Genomic DNA, 22910 nt, shown 5'->3' with positions numbered 1-22910 from the left:
CAGCTTCCTTCCTCATGACCTTGTCACGGGCGGGATTCCTCACACTGGCTCCCGGCAGTGCTCAACCTTCTTTATGGTCCAACTCTAACATCCGTACATGACTACTGGAAAAACCATAGCTTTGACTATATGCACCTTGTCGGCAAGTAATGTCCCTGCTTTTTAATATGCTAAGTTTGTCATCGTTTTTCTTCGAAAGAGCAAGTGTCTTAATTTCATGACTGCAATCACTGTCCACAGGAATTTTGGAGCTCAAGAAAATAAGGTCTGTCACTGTTTCCATTGTTTCCCCATTCACTTCTCATTACTCTGACTCAATTTCTCATGAACTTTTGCAATTATAATGGCTTTCTTGCCATTCTCAGGCCTCTAGTTTCTCTGTTGTCTACATACTTTTACAGACGAAATATATAGATATACTTTTCAGCACTACTTTAATCTCACTACTGTTGAAGTTCAGTTGCTGAGTCATCTGTGACCCCTTGGACTGCAGCATGCCAGGCTCCTCCGTCTTTCACTGTCTCCCGGAGTTTGCTCAAATTCACATCCATTGAGTCGGTGATGCTACTCACTGCTTTCCAGCCCCAGACTTCCTACAGTTCCCTTTACAATTCTCTGCAGGCAGTAGGACTGCATGGTGGGAATAGAGGTTCTGCTTAGCAACATTTATTTCCTTTCTGTGAGCTCCAGTAGTCAATTACAGGGGGAAAAAAATCTCATTAAACACCTAATATCAAATTGTCAAAATCATTTCTTATCTATTATGCAGTTAAGTCCCCTACATACAAACCTTCAAGTTGTGAATTTTCAAAGATGCAAACGTGGTGTGAGTGGAATTGCAGCTTTCCCTCCATCTTCAGTTGCTGACGATCCTTCAGCTCTACCATCTCCCACATCCTTTCCCTCCTCCAGTCAGTATCTCTTCTTGCCTGTTCACTCGATCCCAGGCCCTGTATGCCAACTGTTGTACTGTACTACCGTGTTTCTCAAGGTACGGTACTGAAGATTAAAAATGCTTTTTCGTGTGTTTTTTAATGTATTACTTTTGTGAAAAGTATTATAAACCTATTACAGGACAGTACTATATAGCTGACTGTGTTAGTTTAGTACTTAGGCTAACTTTGTTGGACCTATAAACAAATTGAACATACAAACAAAGGAGTGTGCTCTTGGCATGGCACTTATTTGTATGAAAGTGATTTACTGATTTATATTTAAGATATTATAAGACCTTTTGAGGAAACTAGCATGCATCGAAAACCAGACACTCAACATATAGCCCTCACCATGTTATTCTCCCCATTGTGCAGAGTAGGTATTGGGGAATACCTAAAAAAACAAAATAAAAACCTGACTCACTGAATCAAGTTCAAAACTTCATGAAGATCTATGTTTACATTTTAATCATTCTTAGCACCTAGCAAAATTAGCTGAAAACCTACAGTTGCAACACAAGAACTATTTGGTAAATGAACTAATGTACCTGAAGCTTGCTGAAACTTGGGAAATAACTCTCTTTGGAAAATCTTTTTCTTCCTACATATAATAGCTATGGTGCTGAACTCAGCCAACTTTGAGCCATTATCACTAACTGATGAATATAGACATAGATATTTTCATAATTACACACAAAATTATCTGAAAGTTTCCTCCCTCATGTAGTGTAAAATAAAGTCGACGGTAATTATGACATCAGGCCCTTTTGTCACCAACCTTCTCTTTCAAACAGTTTTCCCTGTACTCTGCTCAGATGTCAAGCACCTCTCATTATCTGAGACCTTCACCTTCTGTTATAGGAGTGTTAGTTTTTCACAGTGGTTTCGACATGGGATGTTTTGATTTAAAAAAAGAAAATTGCCTTTTTTAACAGAAGTATAAACCAGTTAAGTCTTTATGTATTAAGAAGATCAGCTTAATACACCAACAGTCAAATGCATTCTCTTAGTTTTTCTATTGGTGCAGATAGATTTTTCTATCAGATATTGGGTCTCTCCCGGCAGGTGTTCAGCAGACGAGTACCTAAGTGAAGGGAGGAAACTTTACTGAGATTGTACCTAACATTGGGAGGTAAGGGTTGGGGAGAGACAGACAGACATGCAAATGAGGAGGAGGAAGAAGAGTAGGAGAGTAGGTAGAGAGAGTGAGGAAGAAAAAATTGGAAGTTCTAGCTCATGACACGGAGAAGACAATGGCACCCCACTCTAGTACTCTTGCCTGGAAAATCCCATGGATGGAGGAGTCTGGTGGACTGCAGTCCATGGGGTTGCTAAGAGTTGGGCATGACTGAGCGACTTCACTTTCACTTTTCACTTTCATGCACTGGAGAAGGAAATGGCAACCCATTCCAGGCTTCCCTGGTGGCTCAGAGGATAAAGCGTCTGCCTGCAATGCAGGAGACCCAGGTTCAATCCCTGGGTTGGGAAGATCCCCTGGAGAAGGAAATGGCAACCCACTCCAGTATTCTTGCCTGGAGAATCCCATGGACAGAGGAACCTGAGTGGGCTACAGTCTACGGGGTCGCAAAGAGTCAGACACAACTGAGTGACTTCACTTCACTTCACTTCACTTCACTTCCAGTGTTCTTGCCTGGAGAATCCCAGGGAGGGGGGGCCCGGTGGGCTGCCATCTATGGGGTCACACAGAGTCCGACACAACTGAAGCGACTTAGCAGCAGCAGCAGATCATGAGAAACATACCTTACATATATTCGTGATATTTATTCTAGGCCCTCTGCAATGATTTTCAATTAGACTCTGGACATGTAAGCAATGGTAGTTTTCACTATTACCAAAAATGTATAAAAAATAAATAAAGATGTTATTTTCAAACTATAACATGTTCATAAAAAAATTTTACATATCAAGGTTTCCTCTAACAACAAAATCACTTATATGGGCCATGTATCTTGGCAGTCTTAAAGTCAAGAGATAGGTTTTCTTTTTAGGATGAAGGGTTTAGTACTTGGAATTTTGCAGACTCCAATACTAAACCAGAAATATAGTGTTTTTTTGTGGTTTTCACACACTCTGCATGTTATCAAGAACAAAAATGCTCATAGGTTTAAGTCATTTCTTTTTTTTTTTTTTTTTAATTTTTAGTTTTTTATTTTTTAAATTTTAAAATCTTTAATTCTTACATGCATTCCCAAACATGAACCCCCCTCCCACCTCCCTCCCCATAACATCTTTCTGGGTCATCCCCATGCACCAGCCCCAAGCATGCTGCATCCTGCGTCAGACATAGACTGGCGATTCAATTCACATGATAGTATACATGTTAGAATGTCATTCTCCCAAATCATCCCACCCTCTCCCTCTCCCTCTGAGTCCAAAAGTCCGTTATACATAAGTCATTTCTTATACCTTCAGTTCAGTTCAGTCACTCAGTCGTGTCCAACTCTTTGTGACCCCGTGAATCGCAGCTTGCCAAGCCTTCCTGTCCATCACCAACTCCTGGAAGTTTACCCAGACTCACGTCCATCGAGCCAGTGATGCCATCCAGCCATCTCATCCTTCGTTGTCCCCTTCTCCTCCTGCCCCCAATCCCTCCCAGCCTCAGAGCCTTTTCCAATGAGTCAATGCTTCGCATGAGGTGGCCAAAGTACTGGAGTTTCAGCTTTAGCATCATTCCTTCCAAAGAAATCCCAGGGCTGATCTCCTTCAGAATGGACTGGTTGGATCGCCTTGCAGTCCAAGGGACTCTCAAGAGTCTTCTCCAACACCTCAGTTCAGAAGCATCAATTCTTCAGCGCTCAGCCTTCTTCACAGTCCAACTCTCACATCCATACATGACCACAGGAAAAACCATTGCCTTGACTAGATGGACCTTAGTCGGCAAAGTAATGTCTCTGCTTCTGAATATGCTATCTAGGTTGGTCATAACTTTTCTTCCAAGGAGTAAACGTCTTTTAATTTCATGGCTGCAGTCACCATCTGCAGTGATTTTGGAGTCCCCAAAAATAAAGTCTGACACTGTTGCCACTGTTTCCTCATCTATTTCCCCTGGAGTGATAGGATTGGATGCCATGATCTTCGTTTTCTGAATGTTGAGCTTTAAGCCAACTTTTTCACTCTCCTCTTTCACTTTCATCAAGAGGCTTTTAGTTCCTCTTCACTTTCTGCCATAAGGGTGGTGTCATCTGCATATCTGAGGTTATTGATATTTCTCCCGGCAATCTTGATTCCAGTTTGTGTTTCTTCCAGTTCAGTGTTTCTCATGATGTACTCTGCATATAAGTTAAATAAAGCAGGGTGACAATATACAGCCTTGATGTAGTCCTTTTCCTATTTGAAACCAGTCTGTTGTTTCATGTCCAGTTCTAACTGTTGCTTCCTGACCTGCATACAGATTTCTCAAGAGGCAGGTCAGGTGGTCTGGTATTCCCAACTCGTTCAGAATTTTCCACAGTTTGTTGCAATCTGCATAGTCAAGAAAGCAGAAATAGATGTTTTTCTGGAACTCTCTTGCTTTTTTCATGATCCAGTGGCTGTTGGCAATTTGATCTCTGGTTCCTCTACCTTTTCTAAAACCAGCTTGACCATCAGGAAGTTCATGGTTCATGTATTGCTGAAGCCTGGCTTGGAGAATTTTGAGCATTACTTTACTAGCATGTGAGATGAGTGCAATAGTGTGGTAGTTTGAGCATTCTTTGACATTGCCTTTCCTTGGGATTGGAATGAAAACTGACATTTTCCAGTCCTGTGGCCCCTGCTGAGTTTTCCAAATTTGCTGGCATATTGAGTGCAGCACTTTCACGGCATCATCTTTCAGGATTTGAAATAGCTCAACTGGAATTCCATCCCCTCCACTAGCTTTGTTCATAGTGATGCTTTCTAAGGCCCACTTGACTTCACATTCCAGGATGTCTGCCTCTAAATGAATTATCACACCATCGTGATTATCTGGGTCCTGAAGATCTTTTTTGTACAGTTCTTCTGTGTATTCTTGCCACCTCTACTTAATATCTTCAAAGACACTAAAATAAATAGGGTGCTCTCACCCAAATAATCCTCATAATATTCAGGAAAAGCATTCCAGATGAGAGTTTTGGCAAGAGAGGGGATCACCACTTTATCTAACCATTTCCCCCTCAATAAAATTACAGGAACAAGTTGATTTTATCAATTTCCCTAATCAAAAATTTCAAATTTCTTGAAAACTAAAATACTTCAACAAGCTGAAGGTGAAAATATCAATACAGTTTTAAAAACTCGTACATATTTAGCACAGAAGATGGCTCCAGACTTTTTGTTATTGTTTCTATGATAGTTTGCATTGAGTTATATGACACTGTTTATTTAAAATATGCAAGTCAATGATTTTACTGTAGTCCCAGAGTTGTGCAGTCACCCCAATCAATTTCAGTTTCTTTTTATTTATTTGCCCTGCCACACAGCACGTGGGATCTTAGTTCCCCAACTAGGGATTGAACCACACCCCTGCATGGAAAGTGTGGAGTCTTAACCACTGGACTGCCAGAGAAGTCCCTCCCACCAGTCAACTTTAAAGCATTTTCATCATCCCCTGCCTCTGGCTCAGAGGTTAAAACATCTGCCTGCAATGCAGGAGACCTAGGTTCAATCCTTGGGTTGGGAAGATCCCCTGGAGAAGGAAATGGCAATCCACTCAGTATTCTTGCCTGGAGAATCCCATGGACGGAGGAGCCTGGTGGGCTACAGTCCACAGGGTTGCAAAGAGTCAGACACGACAGAGCAACTTCACTTCACTTCCTGCATCTGCCCAACATGTATGCTGCTGCTGCTAAGTCGCTTCAGTCATGTCCGATTCTGTGCGACCCCATAAACAGCAGCCCACCAGGCTCCCCCATCCCAATTACTCCCTGTTTCTCCCCTGCCCTTGACCACCACTAATCTCCTTTATCTCTGTAGATCTGCCTATTCATAGAAATGAAATTACACAATGTATAGGCTTACACAATAGGCTTATTGCAACTGGTTTTCTTCACTTATTGTAAGGTTTATACATGTTATGGGATGTATCAGTACTTCATTCTTTTTATGGTTGAATAGTATTTTATTGTGTAGATACATCGCATATTATTTATCCATCCATCCATTTGGGTTGTTTATACTTTTTGGCTATTATGAATGATGCTGCCATGAACATTAGTATACAAGTTTTTATTTCTCTTGGGTATATGTCTAGGCATGGGATTGCTGGGTCATATGATAACTCTATGTTTAACCTTTTGAAGAGCTGTTAAACTATTTTCCAAAGCAGCTTACATATTGTTCATAGTTCTTGATTTCTTTTTTCTTTCTCACATTTTATTCTACTGGGTTCCTGAAGCACCAGTAATGGACCTCCCAGCAGAATGTATTATATCAACATTATGAAAGAATATGCCTCATGCTTTTATTACCTTGTACCTATAGTAAGATACCCTTACCCTTCTCTTTTGTTCGTGGGCAAACTGGTATATTTGTAGACAGGAAAAATACTGAATACCTATTTGCTCTTAAGTAAAAGATCTGAGAATATAGTTTCCTTGAAAGTTCTTTGTTTGGTGATTTCAGTGACTGAATTAATGTTGCATGCTGAACTACATTTTTCTTTTTCTTTTTTTTTAAAAAAGGCAATGTTTGTTTTAATGTTTTAAGAATATACTCAGTTTTCTTAATATTTACCTGGTACCATTATTCCAGGAGTAAGAAATCTACTTTGGCAAACACTGAAAGTAAATCTCAAATACTTTTTAAAAATCTGTTGTAGGAGTAGAAAAAAATCTAAATGGCTTAAAAATATAATATGTTACAGATTTTTTCTCTTTTGTAGCATGGGCGTAGGGAAAATGTCAAAGTCAGAAAATACAGCTTCAAGATTGAAAGATCCCATAAATCTTTAATCCCCTCTCCCTGGCACCAAAGACATTACTTTCTAAGTCTATTTTTATAAATATACATTTCTGAGGAGAATAGCAAAACTTTGGAGTGGAAAAATTTCTTGTTTCAAAAAGCATTTGTAATTTATTAAGTCCCTGTTTACTGTTGCTATTGATAAAAATGTAACAAATATTATCCATAAACTTAGAGGTAACAACCTAAAATAAAGTCCAAATCTCAATGTAAAAAGTATAGCTATACATTAAAATAATTTTTCACCATGGAATCAGGCCTCTTTTGACCAGCTGCTGCTGCTGCTAAGTCACATCAGTCATGTCCGACTCTGTGCGACCCCATAGATGCAGCCTACCAGGCTCCCCCGTCCCTGGGATTCTCCAGGCAAGAATACCGGAGTGGGTTGCCATTTCCTTCTCCGATGCATGAAAGTGAAAAGTGAAAGTCAAGTTGCTCAGTTGTGTCCCACTCTTAGCGATACCATGGACTGCAGCCCACCAGGCTCCTCTGTCCATGGGATTTTCCAGGTAAGAGTACTGGAGTGGGTCGCCAGTGCCTTCTCCGTTTGACCAGCTGGCTTAGGCAAAAAGAGAACTTAATGATTCATATTATGCAAAAGTTCAAGAATAGATCTAGCTTTAAGCACTACTAGGTATCATCTAGCACTGACTAGATGATACAACCAAGGCCCATTTTCTAACAGCCTCTAAGCTCCACCCTGCTGATGGGTCCATATTTTGAGAGGTTCTCACCTTACTACAGTAAGTTACTCTAGTTTGGTTTTGTTTCTTTCCCTTCATTCTCACATCCAATGATAAATCCTTGTCCTAGAAAGTGAAGTCACTCAGTCATGTCTGACTCTTTGCAACCCCATGGACTGTATCCTGCCAGGCTCTTCCATCCATGGGATTTTCCAGGCAAGAGTACTGGAGTGGGGTGCCATTTCCTTCTCCAGGGGAATCTTCCCGACCCAGGGATGGAACCCAGGTCTCCTGCTTTGCAGGCAGACTCTTTACAATCTGAGATACCAGGGAGTCCCTTGTCCTAGAAATCACAGCAAATGCTCACTGTGAATCACTGTTTCTAAGTAGGTCAAGTGCCCGTCTATGAGCCAATCACTATGACCAGGGGGATACAAAGTACTGACTGACTTAACCTTAAGTGATGGCGCCAAAGGTGGAGCCAGTAACGCAGATATATGGTCTTAGAAAGAAATTATGGTATTGCTACCATACCATATTAAAGGGGAATGAATGCTGATACTGCAAAGGAAGTGTATGCTGCTGCTGCTGAGTCGCTTCAGTCATGTCCGACTCCTAGTGACCCCATGGACTGCAGCCCACCAGGCTCCTCCGTCCATGGGATTTGCCAGGCAAAAGCACTAGAGTGGGGGTGCCATTGCCTTCTCCAAGGAAGTGTATATTACAATGCTATTTCAATATGTTATTAATAAAAGAAGAAATATGAAATATATAATTAAACCAATAGAAAATTTTTATAAAACTCAATACCTAATCCTTAAATTAAAATTTTAGTAGCATTATTAAGGAATCATTGACATAAACTGCATGTTTAAACTACACTGTTTAATAAAGTTTGACTTATGAATTCACTCATGAAACTATCCCATAATTAAGCTAAGGAACATTATCTATTACCCATAATGTTTCCTTATATCTCTTTATAATTTTTCTTTGGCCCCTCCTACTCAGCAACCACTGATTTGTTTCCTATACAAATTTATTAGGTTCTAATATAAATTTGTTACTTTCTAGAATTTTACATGAATCTAATGACACAGTACATTTTAGGCCTTTTTTCACTCCACACAATTATTTTGTGATTCATCCTTGTTGATAGTATTAATAGTTTGCTTTTTATTGCCAAGTAACAGTTTATTGCATGGGCCTCCCAGGTGGCACTTTACCACTTCTCCCCAGTGGTAAAGAACCCACCTGCCAATGCAGGAGACATAAGAGATGCGGGTTCGATCCCAGGTCGTGAGGATCCCCTGGAGGAGGAAATGGCAACCCACTCTGGTTATCTTTGCCTGAAGAATTCCATGGACAGAGGAACCTGGCAGGCTACAGTCCCTGGGATCATAGAGTTGGATACGACAGAAGTGACTTAGCAAGCTATATTTATTGTATAGCTGTATCACACTGTGTTTATCCATTCACCAGACATTTGGCTTGCTCTCAACTTTGGCTATTACAAGTAATGGTGCTATGTACAAGTCTGTACATGGACATATACTTTCATCTTTCTTGGATAAGAGAATGGGTAAGTGGAAAGACTGAGTCATATGATAGATATATATTTAACATTTTAGAAAATGCTATTTGCTATTTTCTAACATGATTCTACCATTTTACACTCCCACCAGCAGTGTAGGAGATTTCAGATGCTTCACATCCTGTCAAAACTTGGTATGATCAGCCTTAAATCTGAGGCATTTCAATAGTGTTACCTCACTCTGCCTTCATTTTGCAGTTTCCTAATGACTAATAATGATGAGTATATTTTCACGAGGTTACTTACAATTCATGTATCTTCTTTGATGTGATGTCAGGTTCAATAATTTGGTCTACTTTTAAAACTTTATTCATTTAATTATTTATTATGAATTTTGGTAGTTCTTTATATATTCTGGATACTAGTCCTTTATTAGATATACGTGTGCAAAAGTTTCTCCCAGTCTGTGGCTTGTTTTTCATTTTCTTAAGACTATCCTTCCAAGAACATAATTTCTTAATTTTGACAAAGTTCAATGATCAATTTCCTCTTTAATGGATCTCACTTTTGGTGTTTCACACAAGGAAACTTTACCTAGTCCAGAGTTGCAAAGATGTCCTTTTATATTATCATTTAGAAGTGTCAGTGTTTCAAGCTTTACATTAAGATCTATGACCCATTTTGAGTTAACTTCATTATAAGGCTTTAGGTTTCATATAGCTACTCTAACAAATTACTTCAAAATTGGTGACTTGAAACAACAGAAATATATTCTATCACAGTTCTGAGGACAGAAGTCTAAAGTCAGGGTGTCAGTGGGGCCGTGCTCTCTGCGCGTTCTGGGAGAGGTTCCATTCCTTGCTTCTAACTCCTGGTGGCTGTCAGCATGTTGGGTTGTGGACACATCATTCCATTCTCTGCTTCCATCTCCACATAGTCTCTTCTCTGAGTTTATAATCTTATAAGGACACTTTAATTTGAATTTTGGGTCTGTCTAGATAATCCAAGATAATCTCTCAGTGTAGCTGAAGATCCTTAACATAACAATTTCACAAAGACCCTTTTTCTGTATAAGGTAATATTCACAGGTTATAGGGGTTAGAACCTAATACCTTTGGGTAACTATTCTTCAGCCTACTGCAAAGGTGAAAATAGATATCCAATTGATCCAGCATCATTTGTTGAAAAGATTATCCTTAATTTCTGTGTAAAATTAATTAGCCATAGGTGTTCATTTATCCATCTATATCTAGACTCTGTTCTGTGGATCAATTGGTCTATCTTGATCCTAATGTAACATTGTTCATTGACTTGATTACTAGCTTTATAATAAGCCTAACGTCTGGTAGTCTAAGAACTCTTTGTTATTTTTGGTATTCTAGATCCTTTGCAATACCATACTCTACCAAGAAGGGGGGAGGGGGGAAGCCTACTAGGATTAATCACACTGAATCTATCGAAAAACTTAGGAACTTGGGGCTACATCTTATCAATATCAACTCTACTGATTTATGAACACTGTGCTATTTGAAGTGCTATTTTTTATACTGTCAGTTTCTGGTTGTTGCTATATATAGAAATGCAATTGAATTTTATATATGGATCTTATTTCCTACAACTTTGATAAACTCACTTATCATTCCAATGGTTTTTATTTTAAATAAATTTCAGATGATTTCCTTCATAAATGATCGTGGCGCCTGTGGATAGAGTGCTTTACTTCCTTTCCAATCTGGATTCCTTTTATTTTTCTTGCCTCACAGCTCTGGTTGGAACCTTTTGTACCATGTTGAATAGAAGCAGTGACCAGACATTCTGGGCCTGTTCTCAACCTTACAGTAGAGGCAGGAAGGGTGACATTTAATTTTTCCTCATTAAGTATGATGCTGCTAGCTTTCTGTAAATGCCTTTTATCAGGTCAGGCAAGTTCTCTTTCATTTATAGTTTGCTGTGATTTGTAAGTAAGGATGTTGGACTTTAATGTGTTCTTTATATTTGCTGAAAGATCTTACATTTATTTTTTCTTCTTGTCTATTGAAATGATAAATTTCATTGCAATGTATTTCAAACATTAAACCAAACTTGCACTGCTCGGATAATCTCCACCTAGTCATGGTGTATTGTCCCTCTTATTACCTTTATATTATTTTTTATTTTGCTAAACTTGTGTTCTGAATTGTTGCATTCAGGTTCATGCAGGTCTATTGCTTTTATTGTATATCCTTGCCTGATTTTGGTATCAGAGAAATGTTGGCCTCATAGAATCAGTACAGTTCAGTTGCTCAGTCAAGTCCGACTCTCTAGGACCCCATGAACCGCAGCAAGCCAGGCCTCCCTGTCCATCACCAACTCCTGGAGTTCACCCAAACCTATGTCCATCAAGTCGGTGATGCATTCCAACCATCTCATCCTCTGTCGTCCCCTTCTCCTCCTGCCCTCAATCTTTCCCAGCATGAGGGTCTTTTCCAATGAGTCAACTCTTCACATCAGGTGGCCAAAGTATTGGAGTTTCAGCTTCAACATCATTCCTTCCAATGAACACCCAGGACTGATCTCCTTTAGAATGGACTGGTTGGATCTCCTTGCAGTCCAAGAGATTCTCAAGAGTCTTCTCCAACACCACAGTTCAAAAGCATCAATTTGTCAGCACTCAGCTTTCTTTATAGTCCAACTCTCACATCCATACGTGACCACTTGAAAAACCATAGCCTTGACTAGACGGACCTTAGTCGGCAAAGTAATGTCTCTGCTTTTGAATATGCTATATAGGTTGGTCACAACTTTCCTTCCAAGGAATAAGCATCATTTATTTTCATGGCTGCAGTCACAATCTGTAGTGATTTTGGAACCCAGAAAAATAAAAGTCAGCCACTGTTTCCACTGTTTCCCCATCTATTTGCCATAAAGTGGTGATCAGATGCCATGATCTTCGTTTTCTGAATGTTGAGCTTTAAGCCAACTTTTTCACTCTCCTTTCACTTGCGTCAAGAGTCTCTCTAGTTCTTCGTCAATTTCTGCCATAAGGGTGATATCATCTGCATATCTGAGGTTGTTGATATTTCTCCCGCAATCTTGATTCCAGCTTGTGCTTCCTCCAGCCCAGCATTTCTCATGATGTATTCTGCATATAAATTAAATAAGCAGGGTGACAATATACAGCCTTGATGTACTCCTTTTCCTATTTGGAACCAGTCTGTTGTTCCATGTCCCATTCTAACTGTTGCTTCCTGATCTGCATACAGATTTCTCAAGAGGCAGGTCAGGTGGTCTGGTATTCCCATCTCTTTCAGAATTTTCCACAGTTTATTGTGATCCACACAGTCAAAGGCTTTGGCATAGTCAATAAAGCAGAAATAGATGTTTTTCTGGAACTCTCTTGCTTTTTTGATGATCCAGCAGATGTTGGCAATTTGATCTCTGGTTCCGCTGCCTTTTCTAAAACCAGCTTGAACATCAGGAAGTTCACGGTTCACATACTGCTGAGTCCTGTCTTGGAGAATTTTGAGCATTACTTTACTAGCATGTGAGATGAGTGCAATTGTGCGGTAGTTTGAGCATTCTTTGGCATTGCCTTTCTTTGGAATTGGAATGAAAACTGACCTTTTTCCAGTCCTGTGGCCACTGCTGAGTTTTCCAAATTTGCTGGCATATTGAGTGCAGCACTTTCACGGCATCGTCTTTCAGGATTTGAAACAGCTCAACTGGAATTCCATCACCTTCACTAGCTTTGTTCGTAGTGCTGCTTTAAGGTCCATTTGACTTCACATTCCAGGATGTCTGGCTCTAGGTGAGTGATCACACCATCGTGATTATCTGAGTCATGAAGATCTTTTTTGTACAGTTCTGTTTATTCTTGCCACCTCTTCTTAGTATCCTGTGCTTCTGTTAGGTCCATACCATTTCTGTCCTTTATTGTGCCCATGTTTGCATGAAATGTTCCCTTGGTATGTCTAATTTTCTTGAAAGGATCTCTAGTCTTTCCCATTCTGTTGTTTTCCTCTATTTCTTTGCATTGATGGCTGAGAAAGGCTTTCTTCTCTCCTTGCCCTTCTTTGGAACTCTGCATTCAGATGCTTATATCTTTCCTTTTCACCTTTGCTTTTCGGTTCCCTTCTTTTCACAGCTATTTGTAAGGCCTCCTCAGCCAGCCATTTTGCTTTTTTGCATTTCTTTTTCTTGGCGATGGTCTTGATCCCTGTCTCCTGTACAATGTCATGAACCTCCATCCATAGTTCATCAGGCAGTCTATCAGATCTAGTCCCTTAAATCTATGTCTCACTTCCACTGTATATATAAATCAAATAAGGAATTTGATTTAGATCATACCTGAATGGTCTAGTGGTTTTCTCCACTGTCTTCAATTTCAGTCTGAATCTAGCAATAAGGAGTTCACGATCTGAGCCACAGTCAGCTCCCGGTCTTGTTTTCGCTGACAGTATAGAGCTTCTCCATCTTTGGCTGCAAAGAATATAATCAATCTGATTTTGGGGTTGATCATCTGGTGATGTCCATGTGTAGAGTCTTCTCTTGTGTTGTTGGAAGAGGGTGTTTGCTATGACCAATGTGTTCTCTTGGCAGAACTCTATTAATTTGTGCATATTCCTTCTTCAATTTTCTAGAAGAAATTTGTGTAAAATTGATATTTCTTCTTCAAATGTTTGGCACAATTTACCTTTCATGCCATCGGGTCTGTGAATCTTTGTGGGAAGTTTCTTAACTACAAATTCCATTTTAAAAATAGATATAAAGCAATTCAAGTTACCTATGTCTTCTTGACTGAGCTTTGGTCATTGGTGTCTTTTAAAAGAATTTGTGCATATTTTCTAAGTTGTCTAAATTATTGGTATAAAGTTGCTCATATTTAAATATTTGTAGAATTTGTACTGATTTCATTCACCTCTCATTGCTATTATTGATCATTTTTATCTTCTCTCTTTTATTCCTGATCTGGCTAAATATTTATTCATTTCTTCAGTCTTTTCAATGAACCAACTTTTGGTTTCACTGATTTCCTCAAATGTTTTGTTTCCTGTTTCACTGACTTCTACTCTATATTATTATGTTTTTTACCACTTACTCTAGGTTGAGTTTACTCTTCCTTTTCTAGTTTCTTAAAGTGAAAGCTAAGGTTATTGATTTGAAATCTCTCTTCTAATAAAAGCATTTGGTGCTATAAGTTTCCCCTTAAGTACTGCTTTAGCAGCACCACACATTTTGATGTTATTTTTATTCATTTTGAATACTTTCTAATTACTGTTTGATTTCTTCTTTGAGCTATTTAGAAGTATGTTATGTAGTTTCTAAATATCTGGCGATTTCCCTGAGTTCTTTCTGTAACTAACTTCCAATTTAATTCTGTTTTGCTCAGAGGACATACTTTGTATGACATTTTTGATTTATTGAGAATTTTGACCCAGAATATGACTTTGATAAATATAAGTTTGCCCTTAAGAATGTTTATTCTTAAGAATACTAAGAATGTTATTCTGTTATTTGGTAATGCTTTCTGTAAATGTCAATCAGGTCAAGTTGGTTGACAGTGTTATTTTGAATTTTCTATATCCTTGCTGACTTTCTACTTATCAATAATTGAAAGAAAGGTATTTAGATCGCCAACTATAAATGTTGACTTGCCTGTTTATTCCTGTAGTTTTACCAGTCTTTACTTTTTGCATTTGACACTATTTTACCAGTCTTTACTTTTTGCATTTGACACTATGTTATTTTAGGGGTATAAACATTTAGAATTATGTCCTCTTAAATGACTAATCTTTGCATTATCATGAAATGACTTTCTTTATCCCTGGTATTATTTGACCTGAAACTGATTTCATGTGATATTAATATGGCCACTCCAACTAATTTTATAGCAGTGGCTTCATGAATATACATAAAATATATATTATCATTACAGATGAATACTTTTAAATCAAAATACATACTTAGCTATATTTAAAATGATTCAACTGTATAAGTTAAATGGGCATAGTTTATTGTGTGCAAATTATACTTCAACAAAATTTATTTTAAAAGCTTATATAGTGCTAAATATATATGTCCATTTGAAATAGTAATAATTATAGGTTTCTGGTCTAAATGGCCCAGTATATTTTCCTAAATTAAATTTTTTATCAATAATTTTGATTTTTTCCCTTGAGATTGAGTATAGCACTTAACCATAATTGGTAGTCTTTAGATGTAAGCACACACCTATTTATAGACTTTACATCATTGTGCTGCCAATAGGTTACCAGTTGCCTAGATATTTAGGCCCTTGGATAGCCAAGGTCACTTCCGGCCAAGAGCAACCTGATTTTTCTGCTCCACTGTGCCATACGAATTTGTGTATGCTAAGAAGCAGGGTGGGAAAATGCTTAGAAGTCAGTGATATTGCTGGGAAATAGTATGGATACATGTGGAAGATGTCAGAAATATTTCCAGTTTTTTACCTCTTCCATATTCATGTCTTTGCCACATAACTTTGCAGACTACTCCACTCTGACTTGGAATTAACTATGATTTGCTTTGACCAATATGATGTTAGAAAATGTGACATGAGCAGAAGCTTGAAAAACGCTTGTGCAATTGACCTTGCCCTCTTGCATTCTGACACACAGACATAACACGTGCTTGGGCTCGTCTGCTGGAGGGAAGGACGGGTGGGATACAGGACGGATGTGGCTGGCAATGGATCCAACACAAGTAACTTCTCTTGAAACGTGACTTGCCTGCTTTTAAACCCCAAATACTTGCTGAAAGCAAAGTGAAAGGGTGGCTCCTTTTCCTTCCCATGATAGAAACTCTGGAACCCAGGTGATATTCATCTCAATTTTCTTGTTCTCTTTCAGGTACTAAGGGGTGTTTTCCTCTTATTTTCTAATAGATGCATTAAAGATAAGAAAAACATGTTTTTATGAACCAAGACTTCTCACAGGAGTACTTATTTTCTTGGAAAACAGCACACAAATCTTGTAAATTGATATATTACAATATATCAATGGTCAATATATTAGAATTGACTTCCATCTTTCGTGAGAAAAGGAAAAAAAAAAACATTCCTTATATATGCGTGTCAGAAGTTTTCAGACTCATAAAGAGGGATTTAACCAAAGTCGTCTTATAAACACTAGTATATAGGATTCAACTGAGATGAATTCAACAATTTAGTCATTCCCCTAATGAGGATCATTTAGATTCCTCCAAAGTTTTAATGTAAATATTGCTGCCTGTATACCCTGATACTGATCTCCCTATCTACATGCTAAATGTTTTGATAGTCCTGCTGGGATTGTAGAGAATGCATTTTTTTAAAAAATTTTCATACATACTTTCAAATGTCCTTCACATGTACCTATTTATACCATTCTCCACCCCCGCCGCCCTGCAACAGTATAGGAAAGACCCCATTTTCCTATACCCTGGCTGATATTTTCTACAAAACTTGAACATTTTTTACATATTTCTCTGATTACTTGGAAGACTAGGCATATTTTAAAAATTGTATTGGCCATCTTTCTTTTCCTGTTGACTGTTCTTTCTTCTGCATGTTTTTCTATTGTTTCCTTTTTATTATTAATAGTAATTCACTTTATATTCTAGATTTTACCCTCATATATCATGCACTGCAAATATCTTCTCTCGGTTGCTGATCTTTTACCACTGTTAGTAGAACAGTTCATAAAGAAATTTTACATTTTATAATGACTGAATTCATTCATCTTTTCCCCAACTTGATTTTTGTTTTCTGGGTCTTAAGACCTTTTCAACCTTGAGGTTATAAACATTTCCTTCTAATAAGTAAATAAAAATTAAATGTGAATATGTTTATTCATGTGATTATACCACCTCATTTAATTACTACTTTATACACATATCCTGATATCTAGTTGGCTTGGTTGTTTTTATCTATTTTTGTTTCATACTAATTTTATAAGGGCTTACTTCGCACTTATTACTCCAACATCTCATCATTAGGCCTAATTTTACTAGCTCAGCTGCTATCACTTGTTCAGTAAGACACACTTAGTACTAAGAAAACATTCTTCCAGTTATCAGTAATACCAATTTTATTTATTATGTGCCACACATAATACTTTGTTCTCATCTCTATAATCAGAAAATGTTAGAAACACCTGTGCAATGATGATTTAACCTGTAATTTTCATTCTAGGTAGAAATATGATAGTTGTAACATACTTCAAAGCATTAATACTGTTAACCATTCTTAGTTTCTTTTTTAAAAATCAGTTATCTAACACATATATTAAATACTTATTATACATTAAGACCTGTATCAGGCTGTGGATATAAAATGGTGAGTTTCCTTAATCAACACCTGACATTTTTACTGGTTATCAGGAAGAACAAGGCAGAGCTAGAAGGCAGTCTGTGAGGAGGCAGAGACTGTGAGGAAGGAGAGAATAGAACCACGAGGTGGGCGAGCAGAAACTCGGAGAAGGTGATGGCGCCCCACTCCAGTACTCTTGCTGGAAAATCCCATGGATGGAGGAGCCTGGTAGGCTGCAGTCCATGGAGTCACTAAGAGTTGGGCACGACTGAGTGACTTCACTTTCACTTTCATGCTTTGGAGAAGGAAATGGCAACCCACTGCAGTGTTCTTGCCTGGAGAATCCCAGGGACAGAGGAGCCTAGTGGGCTGCCGTCTATGGGGTCACACAGAGTCAGACACGACTGAAGCGACTTAGCAGCAGTAGCAGCAGCAGCAGAAACTAGACCCTGCCAGTCCACAGGTAGCTCCCGGGCACCTCACCTTCCTTTACTTCACACCACCAAGGACCCCAGTGCAGTTCTTAATTGTGTTACAGTCATTGCTGACCTGTCTTCCCAGTGGGCTGGGAATCTCTGGATCCCAAGTGGAAGAGTCCCCTTGGAGAGCCCTGCCCCAGCAGCCATTAACCCTGCCTGCCCTAGGGTCATCCCTTAGGCATGTTTTCCTTTATGTGACAGCTGAATTATAACTCAGTTAAATATTCTGCAGATTGTTTTCAAGCTTATTTTTAAAATTAACATATATTAGTTTCAGATGTACAACATAATTTGATATTTGTATATATTGCAAAACAATCACAATAAGGATCATTAACATCTGTTACAACATATAGTTACAATTCTTTTCTTTTAATAAGAACTTTTAAGATCTACTTAGCAAGTTTCAAGCAAGCAGTGTGTTATTAACTATAGTTGCCATGCTGTATGTTACATTGCCCGGACTTAATATTTTATAAATAGAAGTTTGTACCTTTTGATCCCCTTCATCCATTCAAATACCCCACCTCACCCCACCCCCTCTGCTGGTACCCACCATTCTGTTCTACGTATCTGAGTTCGGTTTTGGTTTGTATGTCTGTGTTTTTAAATTCCACACAGAAGTGAGATAATTTGTCTTTGTCCAATTTATTGCACTTAGCATAATGCCCTCAAGATCCATGCATCTTTTCTCAGGTGGCAAGATTTCCTTTTTTACTGCTGATATATATTTTATATACATATATATATTTGCTGTTGTTTAGTCGCTCAGTAGTTTCCAACTCTTTTGAGACCCCACGGACTGTGGCCCACCAGGCTCCTCTGTCCATGGGATTTCCCAGGCAGTAATAATGGAATCGATGCTGGTAGAAATATCAATAACCTCAGACAGTCAAGGCTATGGTTTTTCCAGTAGTCATTGTATGGATGTGAGAGTTGGACTGTGAAGAAAGCTGAGCGCCGAAGAATTGATGCTTTTGCACTGTGGTGTTTGAGAAGACTCTTGAGAGTCCCTTGGACTGCAAGGAGATCCAACCAGCCCATTCTAAAGGAGATCAGTCCTGGGTGTTCTTTGGAAGGACTGATGGTAAAGCTGAAACTCCAATACTTTGGCCACCTGATGTGAAGAGTTAACTCATTGGAAAAGACCCTGATGCTGGGAGGGATTGGGGGCAAGAGGAGAAGGGGACGACACAGGATGAGATGGCCGAATGGCATCACTGACTTGATGGACGTGAGTCTGAGTGAACTCCGGGAGTTGGTGATGGACAGGGAGGCCTGGCGTGCTGCGATTCAGGGGGTCACACAGAGTCAGACATGACTGAGTGACTGAACTGAACTGAATTGAATACTGGAGTGGGTAGCCATTTCCTTCTCAAGGGGATCTTCCTGACCCTGGCATCAAATCCATGTCTCCTGCAAGCCTTCTGCACTACAGGCGGGTTCCTTACCACTGAGTCACCGGGGAAGCATATATATACGTGTGTGTGTGTGTGTGTGTGTATGTAGTTATGCCATATAGTAAACAGATACATGCCATTTTAAAAAGCTATTCATTCATCCATCAGTGAGCATGTAGCTGTTTTTATATCTTGGTTATCATGAACATGGGGGTAGCTGTTGTTCAGTTGTCAAATCAGGTCCGTCTCTTTGCAGCCCTATGGATAGCACACCAGGCTTCCCTATCCCTCACCATCTCCTGGAGCTTGCTTAAGTTCACATTCATTGAATTGCTGATGCCATCCAACCATCTCATCCTCTGTTGCCCTCTTCTCCTTCTGTCTTCAATTTTCTCCAGCATCAGGGTCTTTTCCAATGAGTCAGCTGTTCACATCAGGTGGCCAAAGTATCAGAGCCTCAGCATCAGTCCTTTCAATCAGTATGCAGGGTTGATTTCCTTTAAGATTGACTGGTTTGATCTCCTTGCTGTCCAAGGGACTCTTCACGAGTGTTCTCCAGCATCACAGTTTGAAAGCATTAATTATTCAGTGCTCTGCATTCTTTATGGTCTAGCTCTCACATCCATACATGACTTCTGGAAAAACCACAGCCTTGACTATACAGACCTTTGTTGGCAAAGTGATGTCTTTACTCTTTAATACCCTGTCTAGGCTTGTCATAGTTTTCCTGCCAAGAAGCAACTGTCTTCTAATTCATGGCTGCAGTCACCATCCACCATGATTTCTAGAGCCCAAGAAGAGGAAATTGTCACTGCTTCTACCTTTTCCCCTTTTATTTGCCATTAAGTGATGAAGTGATAGGGTCAGATGCCATGATCTTAGTTTTTTTAATATTGAGTTTTAAGCCAGCTTTGCCACTCTCCTCTTTCACCCTCATTGAGAAATTCTTAGTTCCTTTTCACTTTCTGCCGTTAGAGTGGTATTATCCACATATCTGAAGTTGCTGATATTTCACCTGGCAATCTTTATTCCAGCTTGTACCTTATTCAGTTGGCATTTCACATGATATGCTCTGCATGTAAGTTAGACAAACAGGGTGACAATAAATAGCCTTGTTGTACTCCTTTCTCAATTTTGAACCAGTCAGTTGTTCCATATAAGGTTCTAACTGTTGCTTCTTGACCTGTTCAGGAGACAGGTAAAGGGGCCGTATTCCCATCTCTTTAAGAATTTTCCACAGTTTGTTATGATCCACACAGTCAAAGGCTTTAGTATAGTCAATGAAACAGAGGTAGATGTTTTTCTGGAATTCCCTTGCTTTCGCTATGATCCAGTAAATGTTGGTAATTTGATCTCTGGTTCCTCTGCCTTTTCTAAACGCAGGTGAGACATCTGGAAGTTCTTGGTTCACATAAGGCTTAAGCCTAGCGTGCAGGATTTTGAGCAAAACCTTACTAGAATGGGAGATGAGTACAACTGTCCAGCAGTTTCAACATTCTTTACTACTGCCCTTCTTGGGAACTGGGATGAATATTGATTTTTTTTAGTTCTATGGCCACCGCTAGGTTTTCCAAATTTGTTGATATCATTGAGGGCAGCACTTTTAACAGCATCATCTTTAAGGATGTTAAACAGCTTTACTGGAATTACATCACCTCCACTAGCTTTATTGGAAGTAGTGCTGGTGGCTCAGAGGTTAAAGCGTCTGTCTGCAAGGCAGGAGACCTGGGTTCGATCCCTGGGTCGGGAAGATCCCCTGGAGAAGGAAATGGCAACCCACTCCAGCATTCTTGCCTGGAGAATCCCATGGACAGAGGAGCCTGGTGGGCTACAGTTCACGGGGTCGCAAAGAGTTGGACATGACTGAGTGACTTCACTCACTCAATCAGTGCTCCCTAAGGCCCATTCACACTCTAGAATGTTTGGCTCTGGATGAGTGACCATACCATCATGGTTACAAGGGTCATTAAGATCTCTTTTGTACAGTTCTTTTATGTATTCTTTCATCTCTTCTTGATCTCCTCTGCTTCTATTAGGTCTTCACCTAATTTCTGTCCTTTATTGTACCCATTTTTGGATGAAATGTTCCTCTGATATTTCTAATTTACTTGAAGACATCTTTAGTCTCTCCCCTTCCATTCTTTCCCTTATTTCTTTGCATTGTTTGTTGAAGAATGCCTTCTTGTCTCTCCTTGCTGTTCTCTGGAACTCTGCATTTAGTTGGGTGTACCTTTCCCTTCCTCCCTTGCTTTTTGCTTCTATTCTTTCCTCAGTTACTTGTAAAGCCTCCTCAGCCCACTTAACCTTCTTACATTTATTTTTCTTTGGGATGGCTTTGTTTACTGCCTCCTGACCAAATTACGAATCTCTGCCTACAGTTCTTCAGGCACTGTTTACTAGATCAAATCCCTTGAATCTATTCGTCACCTCCACCGTACATTCATAGGAGATCTAAGTTGTACCTGCCTGGCCTAGTGTTTTTCCCTGCTTTCTTTAGTTGAAGCCTGAATTTTTCAATAAAGAGCTCATGATCTGAGCCACAGTCAGCTCCAGGTCTTGTTTTTGCTGACTGTATACAGCTTCTCCCATCTTTGGCTACAAAGAATGTAATCAGTCTGATTTTGGTATTGACCATTTGGTGATGTCCATGTGTAAAGTCATCTCTCGTGCTGTTGAAAAATGGTGTTTGCCATGACCAGTGCATTCTCTTGGCACAATTGTTAGCCTTTGTCCTGCTTCATTTTGTATTCCAAGGCCAAACTTGCCTGTTACTCCAGGTATCTCGTGACTTTCTACTTTTCCATTCCAATCCCTTATGATGAACAGGACATCTTTTGGGGGTATTAGTTCTAGGAGGTCTTGTGGGTCTTCATTGAACTGATCAACTTCAGCTTCTTTGGCATCAGTGGTTGGGGCATAGATTTGGATTACTGTGATGTTGAATGGTTTGCCTTGGAAAGGAACACAGATTATCCTGTTGTTTTTTATTGAACACATGGGTATGTATCTTTTTGAGTTAGTTTTTGTTTCCTTCAGATAAATACCCACAAGTAGATTTGCTGGATTATATGGAAGTTCTACTTTTGATTGAGGAGCCATGTTACTTTTCACACATTTCCACCAACAGTGCACTAGAGTTCCCTTTTCTCTACTTCCTTACTGACACATTTCCTGTCTTTTTGATAATAGCCATTCTGATAGGTGTGAGGTGATAGCTCATGATGGTCTTGATTTGCATTTCCCTGATAATTAGTGACGCTGAACTCCTTTTCATGTATCTGTTGACCATTTGTATGTCTTCTTTTGAAATATATTCAGATCTTCTGCTCATTTTCTAATTGGATTTTAAACTTTTGAGTTCTGTAAGTTATTTTGGATATTAACTCCTTATCAGATGCATGATTTGCAAATATTTTCTCCCATTCAGTAGGTTGCCTTTTCATTGTATTGATGGTATCTTTTATTCTGCAGAAGCTTTTTAGTTTTATGTAATTCCACTTGTTTATTTTTGCTTTTGTGGCCTTTGATTTTGGTGTCAAATCCAAAAAAAAAACCCCATCACTGAGACTGATGTCAAGGAGCTGAGTACCTACGTTTTCGTCCAGGATTTTTATGGTTTCAGATCATATATTCAAGACTTTAGTCTGTCTTG

General features: G+C 39.1%; 1 long non-coding RNA gene and 1 other non-coding gene across 3 annotated transcripts in view; both read left to right on the top strand.

Moving 5' to 3' along the window:
* LOC121820349 (uncharacterized) overlaps nucleotides 1-22910 on the top strand; it is a 151650-nt gene that overhangs the window by 89087 nt on the left and 39653 nt on the right. The window lies entirely within an intron of this gene.
* TRNAC-GCA (transfer RNA cysteine (anticodon GCA)) lies at nucleotides 2352-2423 on the top strand. Its single transcript has one exon. It is a non-coding gene; the product is annotated as a tRNA-Cys (tRNA).

Source organism: Ovis aries, chromosome 9, assembly GCF_016772045.2.
Source record: "Ovis aries strain OAR_USU_Benz2616 breed Rambouillet chromosome 9, ARS-UI_Ramb_v3.0, whole genome shotgun sequence".
NCBI lineage: Eukaryota > Metazoa > Chordata > Mammalia > Artiodactyla > Bovidae > Ovis > Ovis aries.
The sequence above is the reverse complement of the archived record's forward strand: the minus strand, read 5'-3'. Positions and strand labels throughout refer to the sequence as shown.